Below are 20179 nucleotides of genomic sequence, written 5' to 3'. Positions count from 1 at the left end.
TTTGAGACAATTTGATAAGTTGTGTGTGTGTGTGTGTGTGTGTGTGTGTGTGTAACAGGGTCCCAGACCTTAGTAGGCTCCCCAGACTTTAGCATAACTGACTCCATGATGAAAATACCATTCAGGCCACAAAACTCAGTATGTAGACAGTACCACCTACCAAAATGAAAACAAAGACCTAGTCCATCTAAGTCCATAGTTCTGGGAAATCTCTCTAAATGCAACAATCTAATGCTGTGGCTTCTGTAGCTTTACTTCTGGCTAACTGTAATTGTTAACTGAAACATGTCAAGCTAGAATATGGATGCCAAACGGTCAATGAAATTGCTGCTGGCTAATAAAGACTTTCTATTGGCTTAAACCCATGTCCAAGAGGACTTCCTCTGGTGTCCAAGAAGACTACCACATTTCTGGAGGTCACACTGAGATCCCAAGAGTCCAGACCTTGAGACACTAGGGGTTTCAACCCCTGCCCCAGAATAGGAAGAGTATGGAGGTTCAAGGGGCTCCTAAGGGGTGTGCAACCTGAAAAGGTCCAGGGCCCCAGACACCCTTTGATCAATCACTGCCTAAGGCTTCAATGGAATTTCATTGTTCCATCCTAAAAGAAAAAAAAAAAAACTAGAAAGTATCCTGCTCTGTCACCACTGGAAATAAGTCTGGTTAAGGCACTGTCTATTTGGACACATAGATGTGTCCACTGATCCAGTGTGTCAGGATCATGTGAGATGTCACCAGAGTCCCCATTTGTTTAGGTATGTGAATGTTTTGTGACCACCCCTGGCTGTGTGGAGATAAAAGATCCAGAGGAAGGAACTGCCACACATGACACAATGAACATCTGACAGATTACAAGCTTCTCTCTACTGCTTACTTCTGAGTCATGTACCCCATGAGTGTATGTGGACTGATGCTTGTCATTATAGTGACTAAATCTTGAGATCAAATGATATCTGGACTCCATCTGTCCTTCCTGGCCTTAAGCTGGACTCCAGACAGTTGGCATAGCCAGCGGGATTCCACCTTCAAAGTGGGATCCTGAGAAGGAAACTGGACCCTCTAAGGACCATAGTAGCTCTAATTCTAAATTTTGCCAATAAGCATCTGTTCATACAAAATTAATCTCAGCCCAGGTGCAGAACTAGCCAGAGCATGCTGAGGGAGTTAGTGAAGGAAGGGACCACCACCCAAAGCCAACTGGTGCTGAGGCAGTAGAAAGAGCAGCAGATGAAGGAGCTCATCATTGGCTGATTACCACACTTGAAAACACTGCTGCATATATATACATGCTGGGAAGAGCAGAAGGTCCAGGGAAACCCATGAGAGACTGGGTAGTCTGATGAGAAGGGCAGGTAAATCATGGAAAAAGTAATAAGAAACCCACCCCAAACTAACTTTGGATGGTACGTAAAAAAGAAATCTATTAAAGCTCTATATCCCCTGTTATATATATTAACATCAGAATGAAGAAACTGCTTAGTGGTTTTAAAGCCATGAAAGTAAATCCAGATGCCACGGATCCCACAGAAAGGAAACTGCTTGGAACAAAGGTCAAAAGGAAAGCAGGCTTTAAAGACGTGAAGATTGAGGTGCCTCTAATAAATCCACAAGGCATATAGAGCCACTGCTAGTAAAGAAGTTCCAGCAATACTGATGAAAACAGTAGTGAAACCAGGTGGTGGTGGCACACGCCTTTGATCCCAGCACTTGGGAGGCAGAGGCAGGCAGATTTCTGAGTTCGAGGCCAGCCTGGTCTACAGAGTGAGTTCCAGGACAGTCAAAGCTACACAGAGAAACCCTGTCTCAAAAAAAAAAAAAAAAAAAGGTAGTGAATATAAATAAAGAATAATGGGTACTGATGAATACCATAGTGAACATTGATAAAGACAGACTAATGGGCAAAGGTAGCCACTAATATAAATAAGAAATGGGGGAGGGGGTAAACAATCCCATTAAAGATGCTGTCCTAACCCAGGGCCCAGGCAAGACAGCCATATCCCTCCCGGTGATGTCTTTCAAGGTTAACACACCTAGAAGATTCACATTGTTTGGTAACAATGGTCAGGAACAGATTGAACAACAAAGAGAAATGAGACCATGCACTCTCATTCCTCAAGAAAGAAATCAGTTGAGATGAGAGCATTCCCAGAATGGAATGAAGGATACATCCTAGATAATAAAGCTCTGGGGAAAAGGGGAAGACATGGTAATGCTGTCAGAATTAGAGATGAGGAAAATTAAGAATATAGTAGAAAGCCTAGCAGTGTGTGAAGCTTTAGAGCGAGTCCTAGGGACTACTCAGGGTGATGCACACCCTCTCCAGGACAGGGATACCACAGCCTGGAGATACCATTTCTATCTTTAGACGTTACAAAAATTGAAGCAGCCACATGATGGAACACTTTCCAAGAGGCCATTCAGCTAATGAGAAGACCAAGAGTACTGTGGTTTATGTATAATGTCAGAGGCTGCTCCATTTACACTACAATTCAAAAGAATTTTAATTAAGGGGGCAAGACCACACATGAGAATTAATATGGCAGGACCACTTCAAAACTGCAGAACTATTTCTTAGGTAATTGATTCCTTTCAAGAATACAGGGAGTTAGACCAAGAAAAAAAATAGTAACATTAAATATAAGAAGAACATCATTTAAATTAAGGAGAACACCCAGATTTTTTCAGACCATTCACAAACAGTAGACCCTTTGGCAAAAAACCTAGAGTGCCATTTGTAAACAGAACCCCACAGAGGGGTACACCAAATAATATTTTTGGAAAGAACAAACCTAAGCCGTGTTTAGTCGATCACAAAGGAACGATCAGTGCCCAATTATAAGATGGCAAACATATAGACTTTCAACAGGAAGTGGTCAGGTGCCAATAAGACCACATATTACATTGCCCCTAAGAATTAAGAATAAGAAGACAAATGTTTGATGGCTAAATGTTTGACACAGACAGTGATATTAATATATACATATACACAGGACTACCAGACCCTATACCAAGCAAGGAAAAAATAATTACACAAGGAATGGGAGTAGAATCTATAGTAAATTAGAATTAATGGTATATGATAAAATAATTCCCTTGGATTTTGCATGTTGCAGGGCAACAAAAAATATTCTAGGTTTCCAAATGATCTTAATTTTTTCCCTAAACTTAAAAAGATTGCTAAAGTAAACTGTAATCTAGTATAAATAAAAATAGAACCTATAGGCTACCAACAATTAAACCCTTGTTTACACCACAACACCCAATTAAAGGAGGAAATGAGGAAATAACTGAAACTGTTGAAATCCTTCTAAAGGAAGGAGTAATTGAACTAATTCAATATTTCAATTTCAATATTCCAATTTAGCCAGTTTTAAAACCAAATGGTAAATGGTGAATAACAGTAGATTATAAGAGAATTAATGAATTGTTCCCTAAATTGCCAGGACAATTACCAGATAGTTTCATGAGGATTAAGATAACAGCACCAGAATGACTATCAGGTATAGATTTGCTAGACCTGTGCATTGGCATACCACTGCACCCACAAAGCAGAGAATACAGCATATTTACTTGACAAGAAAGACAGTACCAGTTTTTAAAACTACCAAAAGAATACATAAACAGTCCAATAATTGCCTACAACATTCTAAGATGGTCACTGGATAAGGTCACACCAGCACCTTACTGTATTATATATACATTTATATGTTAATGACCTTTTGATAATAGAACAAGAAAAGGAAAATGTACAAAAACAAAACAAAACAAGACAAAAAACCCAGTAGAGTAGACCAAACCATACAAATATTGAGAGATGATGGCTAGAACATCAGTAAGGATAACATCAGGACCAGATACAAAGGTCAAGTTCTTGGGTGTAATATGGTCCACTACAGGACCAGAAATACCTACAGAAATTATAAGTAAGTTATAACAGCATAAAACAGAGAGAGTTACAATATCGTATAGGATTATTTGGATACTGGAGACAATATACAACATATTTACAAGCCATTCTGCAACCCTTTTATAATAAATACTATGAGGAAAGCAAATGATTTTATTTAGGATAAATCACAAGAACAAGCTGTGAAAACAGTGCTAGAATATATAAAGGAGTATTCTAAGCTATAATACATTCAACCAGATGATATAGTATATTTAGACATACTGTACTTAAAACAGTATGGAAACTGGAATGTTTTTGCCAAAAGAAATGGTAGAGAATGACCAGTAAGCTACAGAATGACCAGTAAGTTTCTATTCTAAACACTTTCCATGGTCAGAAAACAAATTCTCTTCATCTGAGAAAACAATTTGGAAGGGATATGAGGCCTTAAAAACTTGCCACAGCATACTGCAGAACAACCAAGTACTATTCAGAGCCATCATCCCGATCCTAGATTGGATCAAGGCACCAGAGGAGACATGGACTGGTCTACTCATGGAAGGGAAAGTACTACAATGGAAATGGTACTTAGCAAAGCTCCTTCGCTCTGGTACCCAGTCTGCAAAGGGGTCAGTGCCAACGGCATCGGAGTCAATACTCAGACTGACTGTCCTATGACTCTACAGGGATTATTAATCATCCCAAATGTCACCTACCCCAGAAGCAGGTACCCTAGGACATTGGGGGACAGGAGGGTACCAGCATTCCCTGGTTAATGCCTGGTTTACAGATGGCTGTGCAACAAGTAAACAGAACATGGCCTTGTAGAAGGCCTACAGACCCAGGGATGGAATGGTGGTCACCAAACAAGGACCAGCTAAATCTGCACTACACACAGAAGTAGTAACAACCTCACTAGCAGCAAGGCAAAGCCTCAAAGAAACCCAAAATGTACTACATCTGTTCACTGACTCATGGTGTGTTGCTAATGGCATAGCAATGGTATGGTCAGGAAAATGGAAAGTGAACAATTGGAAAATTAATGGTCCAAGAAATTTTGCATGGAATTATATAATGTAGCCAATGAAGTTAGGGTGCATATATATCATGTGGATACTAGTACTAATAAAGAAGATGACCAATATAGACATAATTATACAGAGGGTAAATTAGCTGGTCTGGCAATTAGAGTCAAATGAAATTGGAAGGCAGAAAAAATAGGATCCAACAAGTTAAGGCTTAAAGCAGAATGGAAGCAAATACCAGCTAGAGACTTGGAGAAAGTGATTACCACTGAAGAAATATTTAAAATACACGAGACCCTGGGACATGCATGAGTGCATGCCATTGTCCATTGGTTTTCAGGTAGAAATTTAAAGGCAACATGGAAAAGGATCAAAGATGCAATAAACCAGTGCAAACTTTGCCCAAGAGATAAAACTAGATTCACAGACAATTAAAAGGGAAACATAGGACATAGGCTGAGTTTCAATCATATTTTACAAAAAGACTTTATAGGACCATTAAGTCAATGGAAAGGAACATGTGCATGCACCTTGGTAGACATATACACCAGATTAGGATCCACCAAAAGGGACCACACCCAACCCAATCTTTAACCATATTCACATTATAGTACTCACATTACATAGCCATATTCATACCACAGTATAGTATTATAGATTGACTTCAAATCTTATACGATCTGATCAAGGAACACATTTCACAAAGTGCAAGATTACAATTTTTTGTAAGATTACGAATATACAATGGGAGTATCACATGGCTTATCAGCCAACAGCAGCAAGAGCCATCAAGAGACTTAACAGCTTGCTTGCTCCAAACTAAGTAAAATGAGAGCAAGTAAAATGAGAGTAGCTTCCTGACACAAGAACTAATGAAATGTATGCATGCACTAAACATTAGGCCAAGGCTGAATAGGGAATCCCTTATACAAGAGGCAATAAAATATAACACAGATGTAAATTACCCAATGAAACAGGATAAAAAGTAGTAATTAGGGACTATAAATGCATTCACGGGAATAAGAAGGATCAGACACTTGAAGCAGTAGAAGTGGTGACCCAAGCACAGGGAAACAGCACCTGAATTACACAAGGTAAAGCCAACCTAGAACTATCCAGACTTGAAGATAATGTACGGACACATCGTGTCTTAGTAGAGCTCTATACAAAAGCCTCTATTATGCATGCCTAGTAATAATAATTATATGCGTTGTAGTGCTGGTGGTAAATTTTGCAATACACTGGTGTGACCAAATAACCATAAACATATTAACATGAAGTGGGCAGGAATAAAATTCACCAATTGAACTATTTGCTGGACTGAGTTTATACATCATCATACAAGTTAAGGTACCCCGGCAGTCCTCTTGGTATTGGTACTGGTTTCACAAGCATCACACTGGATAGCAGTGATGCTAATTATAACCTAAATGTGGAAACATCTCAGCCTGCCCCCCTGTATATGCTTCTGTGAACAATAGCAGGAATAGTCATAATTACTATAGCCTCCCCACAAGTGATTACCATTATTCTGGGGCTCTTATTGTTTTAGGATTACATCAGGAAACATTAGGCAGCAATACAACTGGGTGCACAACCAGTGCACCAGTGAACACAGGAGCCACCAGCACAATACATAGCGCCCCAGGTTCAGGCACAGTGGTCAGCACAGGAGACACAGAAAACAGCAGTGTTAGTATTCTCCCACCAAAACAAACCACCACAGTACCAAATATTGGCATAGAAACAGAAGCAAGCTTTGACTATGATGTGGCCATCAGTTCCACATTATTATTATTATTATTATTATTATTATTATCATTATCATCATCATCATCATCATTATTATTATTATATATTTTCTTTATTTACATTTCAAATGTTATTTCCTGGTTTTCCTCCCTCCCAGAAACTCCCTGTCTTAGTCAGGGTTTCTATTCCTGCACAAACATCATGACCAAGAAGCAAGTTGGGGAGGAAAGAGTTTCTTCAGCTTACAATTCCAAATTGCTGTTTATCACCAAAGGAAGTCAGGACTGGAACTCAAACAGGTCAGGAAGCAGGAGCTGACGCAGAGGCCACAGAGAGATGTTTTTTACTGGACTGCCTCCTCTGGCTTCCTCAGCCTGCTCTCTTATAGAACCCAAGAAGACCAGCCCAGAAATGGTACCACCCACAAGGGGACCCTCCCCCCTTGATCACTAATTGAGAAAATTCCCCACAGCTGGATCTCATGGAAGCACTTCCCCCAACTGAAGCTCCTTTCTCTGTGATAACTCATTCCAGCCTGTGTCAAGTTGACACACAAAACCAGCTAGTACACCCCCTATCCCATCCCCCCTCCCTATGCTTCTATGAGGGTGTTCCTCCACTCACCCACCCACCCACTCCTGCCTCCCAGCCCTCAATTCCCCTACACTGGGCCATCTATAGGGGTCTGGTTGGTTGATATTGTTCTTCCTAGGGGGTTGCAAACCCCTTCAGCTGCTTCAGTCCTTTCTCTAACTCTTCCACTGGGGACCTTGTGCTCAGTCTAGTGATTGGCTGCAAGCATCCTTCTCTGTATTTGTAAGGCTCTGGCAGGGCCTCTCAGGAGACAGCTATATCAGGCTCCTTTCAGCAAGCATTTCTTGGCATCCACAACAGTGTTGGGTTTTGTGACTGTATATGGGATGAATCCCCTGGTGGGACAGTCTCTGGATGGCCTTTCCTTCAGTCTCTGCTCTACACTTTGTCTCAATATTTGCTCCGGTGAGTGTTTTGTTCTCCTTTCTAGGAAGGACTGAAGCACCCACACTTTGGTCTTCCTTCTTCTTGAGCTTCATGTGGTCTGTGAATTGTATCTTGGGTATTTGGAGCTTTGGGTTAATATCCACTTAACAGTGAGTGCATACCATGTGTGTTCTTTTGTGATTCAGTTACCTCACTCAGGATGATATTTTATACTTCCATTCATTTGCCTAAGAATTTCATGAATTCATTGTTTTTAATAGCTGAGTAGTACTCCATTGTGTATCCATTCCTCTGCGGAAGGACATCTAGGTAGCCAGCTTCTCGCTACTATAAATAAGGCTGCTATGAACATACTACAGCATGTGTCCTTATTACATGTTGGAGCATCTTCTGGGTATATGCCCAGGAGTGGTATAGCTGGGTCCTCAGGTAATACTATGGCCAATTTTCTGAGGAGTTAGACTGATTTCTAGAGTGTTTGTACCAACTTGCAATTCCACCAACAATGAAGGAGTGTTCTTTCTCCACATCCTCAACAGCATTTGCTGTCACCTGAGTTTTTGATCTTAGCCATTCTGACTGGTGTGAGGCAGAATCTCAAAGTTGTTTGGATTTGCATTTCTCTGATGACTAAGGATGCCAGACATTTCTTTAGGTGCTTCTCAGCCATTTGATAGTCCTCAGTTAAAAATTCTTTGTACAGCATTTTTAATAGGGGTATTTGATTCTCTGGAGTCTAACTTCTTTGTATATATTGGATATATTGGATATATTGGATATTAGCCCTCCGTCAGATGTAGGATTGGTAAAGATCTTTTCCCAATCTGTTAGTTGCCATTTTGTTCTATTGACAGTGTCCTTTGCCTTACAGAAGCTTCACAATTTTATGAAGTCTCATTTGTCTATTGTTGATCTTAAAGCATAAGCCATTGGTGTTCTGTTCAGGAAATTGTCCTGTGTGCCCATCTGTTCAAGGTTCTTCCCCACTTTCTCCTCTACAAGTTTCAGTGTATCTAGTTTTATGTGGAGGGCCTTGATCTACTTGGGCTTGAGTTTGTACAAGGAGATAAGAATGGACCAATTTGCATTTTTCTACATGCTGATCACCAGCTTAACCAGCACTATTTGTTAAAAATGCTGTCTTTTTTCCTGCTGGATGGTTTTAGCTCCTTTGTCAAATATCAAATGACTATAAGTATGTGGGTTCATTTCAGGGTCTTTAATTTTATTCCATTGATCTTCCTGCCTGTCTCTATACCAATACCATACAGTTTTTATCACTATTGCCCTGTAATACAGCTTGATGTCAGGGATGGTGAGTCCCCCAGAAGTTCTTTTATTGTTGAGAATAGTTTTTGCTATCCTGGGTTTTTTGTTATTCAAAATGAATTTGCAAATTGCTCTTTCTAACTCTATGAAGAATTGATTTGAAATTTTGATGGAGATTGCATTGAGTTCTGTAGATTGCTTTCAGCAAGATGGCCATTTTTACTATATCACCCCTGCCAATCCAGGAGCATGGGATATCTTTCCATCTCCTGAGATCTTCTTCGATTTATTTCTTCAGAGACTTGAAGTTCTTGTTATACAGATCTTTTACTTGCTTGGTTAGAGTCATACCAAGGTATATAATATTATTTGTGACTATTGTGAAGGGTGTCATTTCCCTAATTTCTTTCTCAGCCTGTGTATCCTTTCAGTAGAGGAAGGCTACTGATTTGTTTGAGTTAATTTTATATCCAACAACTTTGCTGAAGTTGTTTATCAGCTTTAGGAGTTCTCTGGTGGAATTTTGGGGGTCAATTACAGTTGTCTGTAATGCTGTACGTCTAATACCATTGTTTTCCATCATTGTATTAGGTCTTGGGTTTTTTTAGTTCTAATACCATAGTCACAACACATACATGCTATCCAGTAAGAGCAGAAGGCTTGCAAGAAGGCTTGTAACATTACAAGGACTCAGACACTCAATATAGCTTGTAATTGTCTGAGCAAAACAATACCAAATGTAACACCAAGTTGTGTAGGTCAGAATGCTATAGGCCACTTTACAAAAAAGGTTGAAAACCATACCTCTTCAACCTTTAAAATCATGAGTACAGAAAAATTTGGATGGAAAATTAAGAACAAAATAAGTGTATCACCAATGTCTAAGTTTATCAGCAATGTCATATATTAGTAAATAGAATATCCCAGTACTGTTTGGGTACCCAATGAGAGTAATACCATTTAAGCTCAATACTTACAATAAAACTAACACATCGAGAATAGCAAACATAACAGGACCCTGGCAAACATTTCCTTTCTAAAGGAGGACTTAATAGGCAGAGTTCCACATCCTTTACTCAGTGACAAGCATCAAGGTAATGAGACCTTTTGGGACACAGGTAATAGAGTGACATCCTACAGTCAGTTGAGATCAATATGTAATACAGCACTGAACACTCAAAAGTTGGATTTCCCAATACAATGGGATATAAAATACATGACACTATGAAAACAATGCCAGCCAAAAATGTTACTATAGAGAGACACAACAAATATCAGCCTTCAATTTTTCAGAGTGAACACATAATGACAGGTGGAATATAGTTAAGCCACATATTGCCCTATAAAATATGCAAAAGGTAGGCACACCACAAGATTTAAAGGATTATAGGGTATTGTATTCCATCCCAGAAATACAGAATCAGACAGAACAATGGTGGAAAACTTGGGGTTGAGATATGAAGGCCATTTTGAAAATTAGACATGATAGCTTCCCATATTATTTTTATTATTTACTACCCAACCCACAATATAAAAACGTTGGATTGGACAACCACAAACCTAAAGCAAATGTGAAAAATATGATTGGAAAAATTATGGGATATAATTTATTATTTGCCCAGGACCAGTAAATTATGGCACAATTCAAAACACTCAAATATACCATGTATAGTAGATAAAATATAATGATACTAAGATAAAATTTAAAACAGCCCACTATCCTAGAGGATGAATTATACCAACATCAGATAAGCCAAAACTAGTAACGACTCCATCAATAATATGCTGGGTTTTCTAGGCATGTAGCATGCTAGAGTTATGGCACTGCATGTTCTCCTCATGTGGAAGGAAAGAAAGTCTTTACTGATTTCCCTGGGAGTTCCATATCCAGGTTTCACCTCATTGTCTCTTCAAACAATACATGTCAGGCATCATTTCAACTTTTTCTAACAGCATAAATTATTACCTTCCATCTTTGATGATACTTTTGTTCTATGTTTTGCCTGTTTCCACCACTCTCCAGAGTAGGTTGTTTCCCACACTGTCCCTTGTCCAGGTTGTTTCTAGTACTTGACAGCTCTTGCCTACTGACTCAGTGGTAGCATCCAGAAGCCATTTATCTAATTCAGGTTGAGTCTCAATTTTAGGGGGACCCTGTGTTAATATAAACCTTGGAGGTAGGGACTTCTTAATGATCCTGTGTCTTCTAAACTGTGCTGGTTATTTTTTTTTTTTTTTTTTGTCAGCTTGACAGAAACCTAGGCATATCAGAGAAAATGGAATCTTAATTGAGAAAATGCCTTCATAAGATTGGTCTGTAGACGAGTCTGTTGAACAATTAACTGAACTAGTTAATTGACCAGAGGTGGGGGGAGGTTCATCTCATATGGGTGGTGCCACTCCCTAGGACTGTGGTCCTGGGCTCTATAAGCAAGCAGGCTGAGTAAGCCATGAGGAGCACGTCAGTAAGCAGCATTCCTCCATGGCCTCTGCATCAGCTCCTGCCTCCAGTTCCCTGCTTTGAGTTCCCACCCTGACTTCCCTCAGTGATGGACTGTGATAAGGAATTATAAGATAAAATAAACCCTTTCTTCCCCAAGTTGCTTTTGATCATGGTGTTTTATCACAGCAGTAGAAACCCTAAGATAGCAACAATATAAGATCCATAATGATCTTTGTCCAGAATACTTTCCTGTCCTCTACTAAGAGTATAAATTGTCTAAACTTTCCCTTTTTTGCCCCCTTAATCAGTCTTCATCAGGACCAAAGAAGAAATTAGCTTGCTATTCTTCTTCAATCGCTATTGGATTTTGTTCCTGTGTGGTCTACAGTGTTTGGATTGTTTGTTTGTTTGTTTTACTTCTATAAGAGTTTGGCCTGTTATTCACAGGAGTCATAAGAAGGCATTAGATCCTCTAACTGAAATTATAGATGGTTGTAAGCCGCTGCTTGGGTTCTGGAAATTGAACCCAGGTCCTCTGGAAGAGCAACAGGTGCTTCTAACTGCTAGATCAACTCTGCAGGCTCTGTGTAGTGTTTTGTACCTGAACCTCTAGGGGCAAGACTTATCCAGGCATTCTACCTGCCCTCAACCTCAATTGTAGACACCCGTCATTCACTCAGAGCAAGGAGTCTATGATTGATGTAAACGCCTTCTTGGGTCTGCAGTTCCCAGAAATTCTGTCTACTTGACGTAGTCCACAGGCAGCTTTTAGCACTTTAGTAAACGCTAGAGTTGAGTCATTCTCCTATTGTGTAAGAAGAGAACACTTCCACCTGGAGATGGAAAGTAAGCGAGGTAGTATTCACACCTCCCTCCTCCAAAGTACCTATCTACCTTTATATTTTAGGGTGACCATTCCTCCAGCCACCCCTGTGGACTTGTCTTCCTAAGATGGTGACTCTCTTCATTTTCTGCCAGAAAAAAAAAAGCATCCATTTGGAGTCAAAGACGTAACACAGACTTGGTCTCTTAAAAGCCGATGTTTTCTGCAAATTGAAGCCATGAGATAGCATTCCATCTTTCCTTGCCTTCCCGAGCCCATCACACAGTCCTGAAGTCCCTGTAATAAAAAGTCCCTTTCACCTACAAATACCACGAGGTCTAATCCTGCCTTTGTTACATTTCTATTGGGCTGGGCTTTCTATTCAGAGTTCAGATTTTTGTTTTTTTGTTTTGTTTTGTTTTGTTTTTCCTGGAAGGGTGTCTCTACTGCCTTCTTAGTCTAGACTTTAGTCCAAAATGCCATTTCCTTATCTTTCATCTTTTGGACTGGCTGAGTAGTTGTACCTATCTTTAAGTATCCTTCTTTCTGGTTATATTCTGGCCATTCAGGCAATGTCTTCCCATTAGGGTTCCTAGAATCAAAATCAAAATCAAAGTTTCTCAGATGTGCTATGTGGTTCACATCTTTTTCTGAAAATTGGATGGAACCTGGGTATATTGCTGCCATGGGCCATATGTCCCTGGAGATGAGGAGTGCTCTGTCTACTTGAACAGCCTGACCACTGTTAGAGAGCTCTTAGTGTCATATGTCCAGGCCTTTGATGACTTAAACTTTAAAATTCACCATTTCCCCATGGGTATCCCCATAACATCCCACCTCACCCATCAACCCTGTCCATCATTGCCGTAGTCTCACTCATTCTAAGCAAAATTGTCCCAAAACTTCATCACCATCTTGCTGATGTTGATCTCTTCACCTGAGGCACCCCTGTGAGGAAAAGGATAAAAGCCCTTTGTTGCTCATACTGGTCCACAGGCCAGCAGCATCGCTGCCTTGGGAACCTTTAACATTGTAGATTCTCTACCCTTATTCCATATCAACTGAGTCAAAATCTGCATTTGAATAAAACACTGACCAACTTCACACTTTCAGCAATGTACACATAGTCCATCAGTAACCACATCTCCAGCCTTCAAAATGCCACAATCTAGTGCTTTCTCTGCCTCATAGGATTGCTTATCTGCTCGTGGATCTTTAAGTCACACACAGATATAGTCCTCTTTCATGGCCATTAAGTCAGGGAAAGGCTAGGGACTGCCAAAGTTAGCTTAGCTCCATTTCAATGAGCCATGAAACTAAATGGGCACCAAATACTGAGAAGAGCTCATCCCCCTGGTCTCCCAGCACCATCACAGGTTTCAGATCTGATGAGAAGCTTGGGTGATGTTCAAATTCCTACATGTAGACAGGGGCTCCAGCAATGAGAAGACACAGGTCCACGTACAATTCAGGTTGATGAAACCTAGATGGTGACAATCAAGTCTAAAATAGGTCTTTGTTTTTGACAGGGTCTTCTGCTCCTCCTAAGTATTCTTCAGTGATCATTGGAATCATATCCTTAGGGATAATCTGAAATAAATCATTCAAGTAACCCCTGCCTTTAAATGGTGAGCAATGTGACTTCTTTGGACAGTTTAGGAGTCTTTGTTGATCACAAATCTTTTCATCCTTTCAGTCTCTACTGGGGTGATAGTGTTAAAAGGATGAAAATAAAATAGAACGCAAGCCTACATATATTTGGGGCATTGGTTGTCTGCCATTTGAGATGAATTCTCAGCCCTTCTGCGATCCTCAATTCTCACTAGCCCCTAGCCTCTTACAAAATAGGAGCTAGACTTCCTCAGAAGAGATGTGGCTGTCTTCTGATCCAGTTTGCCTGCAGAAAGTGGATATCCCATAATCCATTGAGGAAATTAAGTACTTGTGAATCCTTGAGAATTAACTGAAAGAATCTTATAGAAAAATCAATCAAATCAATAAAAAGCATGACATTTCTGTGTTGAGTCTCAGTGAGCAGAGTTCATCCATGAATTAGAAAAAAAGTCAATGAAAAGAAAAGGATTTATATCTAGAAATTTTTAAAAATACAAAGCTAAATGGGCATGTGCATGCTTGTGCACGTGTGTATATGTATGTCTAGCATGTCAGTCTATGGGGTATACTCAGTCAATGTAAGAAAATTTTAATGATGAAAGAGAGTATAGAAGCAGAGAGCTCAGGGACAGAGGACACACACCCCTCAGACTCAGGTGACAGGGAAACCAAAATCAACCATTATGGGTGTGACCATGATGACTTCCATAATCTACACACACACACACACACACACACACACACACACACACACGATCTCAGGCATCTCAGCACATGCTGGCCATATTCAAATCTCTGCACTCAGAAATGTGGTCCAGCAGCCTAAAGCACACCCCAGGATAAGCACAGTCCCCTAAAATGCCTGCCTGAGAAAGCTTGATGTTTTCAGATACAATTGTTCTGGAGAGCTTCAATTAGTGGCCATTTCCCTGCTGGAGGTATACATCTCCTATACAAAACCATTTCCTCAAGGAGAATCTGGGAACAATCTTAAAAATTTAAATACTTTGAAACATCTTTGAATTCTCAGTATTTGGGGAGATAAATTTTAACCAAGCTACCAGTCTCTGTAGAAAAATGTTTGAATTCCATGAGGACCTTACTAAACTGCTCTGATGAAGAAAGGTTTGACAATTCCCCTGCAGGTAATCATTGATTAACAAACCCTGGATGCTGCCACCTGGACTGATACCTGGGTCTTTAAGCTCACCCCATTCCCAAATCATCTACATCTTTTAGTATCAGAGATTTAGGTTTAGGTCTTGCTTATTTGTTTAACTTACTGTGATCACATTAGTGTATAAAGTCTATCCTACTATTTTAACCAATTTCTGCCTTAACTGTCCACTGAGGTGCCTGCAATACTGTGTGAAGACTTATAGGACCTGTGATTCCACATGCAGGCTGGAAGCAGTTAGGGCAGTCCTGACTCTCCTGAACCTCCACTCCACCATCCTTCCCCTTTCTGGACATCCTTACATCTTGTGAGAAAGTCACAATTGTTATCACTATATGGGTGTATCCAACATGAACATCTCAGGACTCTTTAATGGGAATACATTTGTGAAATTCATGACAGGAGATCCTAGGGATGAACTCTGCAGGAGACATTTGAACCATGCTAGAAACTATCTTCATGGCAATGTCCACTCATGACAATGAGCATAGCTTCTACTCAGAGAAGGGGTAATAAAGAAGGGGAGCCTTGAATGACCCAGAGTGGGGTCATCTGTGTGACATCTGTACTTTCTTACCAGTGGAAGGAGCCAATCAAACACTTGCTTGTTAGTGTTAGTCCTCACCATGTAGGGGACAGTGCTGAAATTCTTCTGAGCCAGAATCTCTTCTGGGACCTTTGGAGTACAGTAGGCAGGGAGGGACAGTTCTAGGAGAGAGAACAATTCAATATCTGTGATTATTTCTTCCCAGGGAAGAAGTTTGTATATATTGGATATTAGCCCTTTGTCAGATGTAGGGTTGGTAAAGATCTTTTCCCAATTTGTTGGTTGTCCTATTAACAATGTCCTTCACCATACAGAAACCTTGTAATTTTATGGGGTCCCATTTGTCAATTCTTGATCTTAGAGCCTAGGCTATTGGTGTTCTGTTCGGGAAATTTTCCCCTATAGCCATGTGCTCAAGGCTCTTCCCCAGTTTCTTTTCTATTAGTTTGTGGGTCTGATTTTATATGGAGGTCCTTGATCCACTTGGACTTGAGCTTAGTTCAAGGAGATAAGAATGGATCAATTTGCATTCTTCTGCATGCTAACTACCAGTTGAAACAGCACCATTTGTTGAAAAGGCTATCTTTTCCACTGGATGGTTTTACCTCCTTGGTCAAAGATAAGTGATCATAGGTGTGTGGGTTCATTTCTGTTCAATTCTATTCCATTGTTCTATCTGTCTGTCACTGTACCAATACCATGCAGTCTTTAACACTATTGCTCAAGTATTGGAAGGCTACTGATTTGTTTGAGTTAACTATATAATCGGCATTTTATTGAAGTTGTTTATCAGCTGTAGGAGTTGTCTGGTGGAGTATTTTGGGTTGCTTTAAGTACACTATTATATCATCTACAAATAGTGATAATTTGACTTCTTCCTTTCCAATTTGTATCCCTTTGACATCCTTTTATTGTCTAATTGCTCTAGCTAGTACTTCAAGTACTATATTGAATAGATATGGAGAGAAAGGGCAGCCTTGTCTAGTCCCTGATTTTAGTGGGATTGCTTCAAGTTTCTCTCCATTTAGTTTGATATTGGCTACTGGTTTGTTGTATATTGCTTTTACTATGTTTAGGTATGGGCCTTAAATTCCTGATCTTTCCAAGACTTAACATGAAAGGATGCTGAATTTTGTCAAATGCTTTTTCAGCATCTAATGAAATGATCATGTGGTGTTTTTTGAGTTTGTTTATGTAGTGGATTACATTGATGGGTTTCCATATACTGAACCATCCTGCATCCCTGGGATGAAGCCTACTTGATCATGATGAATGATCATTTTGATGTGTTCTTAGATTCAGTTGGCAAGAATTTTATTGAGTATTTTTGCATCGATATTCATGAGGGAAATTGGTCTGAAGTTCTCTTTGTTGGATCTTTGTGTGGTTTTGGTATCAGCGTAATTGTGGCTTAACAGAATGAGTTTGGCAGTGTTCCTTATGTTCCTATTTTGTGGAATAGTTTGAAAAGTATTGATGCTAGGTCTTCTTTGAAGGTCTGATAGAATTCTGCACTAAAACCATCTGGTCCTGTGCTTTTTTGTTTGTTTGTTTGTTTGTTTGTTTCTTTGTTTTTGAGACTTTCACTAATCGCTTCTGTTCCTTTAGAGGTTATGGACTGTTTAGGTGGTCTATCTGATCCTGATTTATCTTTGTTATTTGGTATTTGTCTAGGAAATTATCCATTTCCTCCAGATTTTCCAATTGTGTTGAGTATAGGCTTTTAAAGTAGGATCTGATTTTTTTTTAATTTCTTCAGTTTCTTTTGTTATATCTCCCTTTTCATTTCTGACTTTGTTAATTTGGATACTGTCTCTGTGCTCTCTGATTAGTCTGACTAAGGGTTTATCTATCTTGTTGATTTGCTCAAAGAACCAGCTCCTGGTTTTGTTGATTCTTTGTATAGTTTTTTGCTTGTTTGTTTGTTTCTGCTTGGTTGATTTCAGCCCTGAGTTTGAATATTTCCTGCTGTCTACTACTCTTGGGTGTATTAGTTTCTTTCTGTTCTAGAGTGTTTGGGTGTTCTGTTAAGCTGTTAGTGTATGCTCTCTCCAGCTTCTATTTGGAGGCACTCAGAGCTATGAGCACTGCTTACACTGTGTCCCATAAATTTGAGTATGATGTGCCTTCATTTTCATTAAATTCTAAAAAGTTTTCTATTTCTTTCCTTATTTCTTCCTTGACCAAGGTATCATTGAGTAGAGTATTCTTCAGCTTTCATGTGTATGTGGGCATTCTGTTGTTTTTGTTGCTATAAAAGACCACCCTTATTCCATAGTGATCTGATAGGAGGCATGGGATTAGTCTTCTTATATCTGTTGAGATCTGTTTTGTGACCAATTATATATGGTCAATTTTGGAGAGGGTACCATGAGGTGCTGAGAAGAAGGTATATTCTTTTGATGTAGGGTGAAATGTTCTATAGATAATTGTTAAATTCATTTGGTCCAAAACTTCTGTTAGTTTAACTGTGTCTCTGTTTAGTTTGTGTTTCCCTGATCTGTTCATTGAGGAAAGTGGAGTATTGAAGTCACCCACAATTATTATGTCAGGTGCAATGTGTGCTTTGAACTTTAGTAAAGTTTCTTTTACAAATGAAGGTGCCCTTGTATTTGGGGCATAGATGTTCAGAATTGAGAGTTCTTCAAAGACTTTTCCTTTGATGAGTATGAAGTGTCCTTCTGTGTCTTTTTAGGTGACTTTTAGTTGAAACTCAATTTTATCTGATGTTAGAATGGCTACTTGTTTCCATGGAAACATTTGGTTGGAAAATTGTTTTCCAGCCTTTTACTCTGAGGTAGTGTTTGTCTTTGACACTGAGGTGCATTTCTTGTATGCAGCAAAATGCTGGGTCCTGTTTATATATCCAGACTGTTAGTCTATATCTTTTTATTGGGGAATTGAGTCCATTAATGTTAAGAGATATTAAGGAATAGTGATTGCTGCTTCTTGTTATTTTTGTGTTTGTGTGGTTATCTTCTTTTGGGTTTATTGAAAGAAGATTATTATCTTGCTTTTTCTAGGGTGTAGTTGCCCACCTTATATTGGCATTTTCCATCTATTATCCTTTGTAGGGCTGGATTTGTGGGAAGATATTGTGTAAATTTTGTTTTATCATAGAATATCTTGGTTTCTCCATCTCTGGTGATTGAGAGTTTTGCTGGGCTGGCATTTATGTTCTCTTAGTGTCTGTATGAGTTCTGCCCAGGATTGTCTTGCTTTCATGGTCTCTGGTGAGAGGTCTGGTGCAATTCTGATAGGTCTTCCTTTATAAGTTACTTGCTCTTTTCCCCTTACTGCTTTTAATATTCTTTGTTTAGTACATTTGATGTTTTGATTATTATGTGATGAGAGGAATTTCTTTTCTTGCCCAGTCTGTTTGGAGTTCTGTAGGCTTCCTGTATGTTCATGAGCATCTCTCTCTTTAGGTTAGGGACGTTTTCTTCTATAATTTTGTGAAGATATTTACTGGCCCTTTAAGTTGGAAATCTTCACTCTCTTCTATACCTATAATCCTTAGGTTTGGTCTTCTCACTGCATCCTGGATTTCCTGGATGTTTTGGTTACAAACTTTTTGCATTTTGCATTTTCTTTGACTGTTGAGTCAATGCAGAAAGCCCCTGAGATTCTTTCTTCTATCTCTTGAATTCTGTTATTAATGTTTGCATCTATGACTCCTGATTTCTTTTTGTTGTTGTTGTTTATTTTTTAAATTTATTTATTTATTTACACTCCAGATTTTATACCCCCTCCCATCCACTCACCATGTAGAACTAATAAGTTTTAAAATTCCTCAGTATCTGGGTTTTTAGTTTTTATTTCTTATTTTTTTATTCGATATATTCTTTGTTTACATTTCAAATGATTTCCACTTTCCTGATCTCCCCTCCCTGAAAGTCCCATAAGCCCTCTTCCATCCCCCTGTTTCCCAATCCACCCCTTCCTGATTCCCTGTCCTGGTATTTCCCTACACTGCTGTACTGAGCCTTTCCAGGACCAGGAGCCTCTCCTCCTTTCTTCCTTCTTGGGCATCATTGGATATGTTAATTGTGTCTTTGGTATTCCAAACTTCTAGGCTAAAATCCACTTATCAGTGAGTGCATACCATGAGTGTTCTTTTCTGATTGGGTTACCTCACTTAGGATGATATTCTCCAGTTCCATCCATTTGTCTAAGAATTTCATGAATTCGTTATTTTTAATGGCTGAATAGTACTCCATTGTGTATTATCCTAGTCAGGGTTTCTATTCCTGCACAAACATCATGACCAAGAAGCAAGTTGGGGAGGAAAGGGTTTATTCAGCTTACACTTCTGCATTGCTGTTCATCACAAAAGGAAGTCAGGGCTGGAACTCAAGCAGGGTTGGAAGCAGGAGCTGATGCAGAGGCCATGGAGAGATGTTCCTTACTGGCTTGCTTCCCCTGGCTTACTCAGCCTGCTCTCTTATAGAACCAAAGAATACCAGCCCAGGGATGGTACCATCCACAAGGGGCCCGCCCCCCTTGATCACTAATTGAGAAAATGCCCCACAACTGGATCTCATGAAGGCACGTCCCCAACTGAAACTCCTTTCTCTGTGATAATTTCAGCCTGTGTCAAGTTGACACACAAAACCAGCCAGTACAATTGACCCCTCGTCAACTTGACACATAAACCAC

The sequence above is a fragment of the Apodemus sylvaticus genome, chromosome 21 (genome assembly GCF_947179515.1).
Source record: "Apodemus sylvaticus chromosome 21, mApoSyl1.1, whole genome shotgun sequence".
Classification (NCBI taxonomy): Eukaryota; Metazoa; Chordata; class Mammalia; order Rodentia; family Muridae; genus Apodemus; species Apodemus sylvaticus.
The sequence above is the reverse complement of the archived record's forward strand: the minus strand, read 5'-3'. Positions refer to the sequence as shown.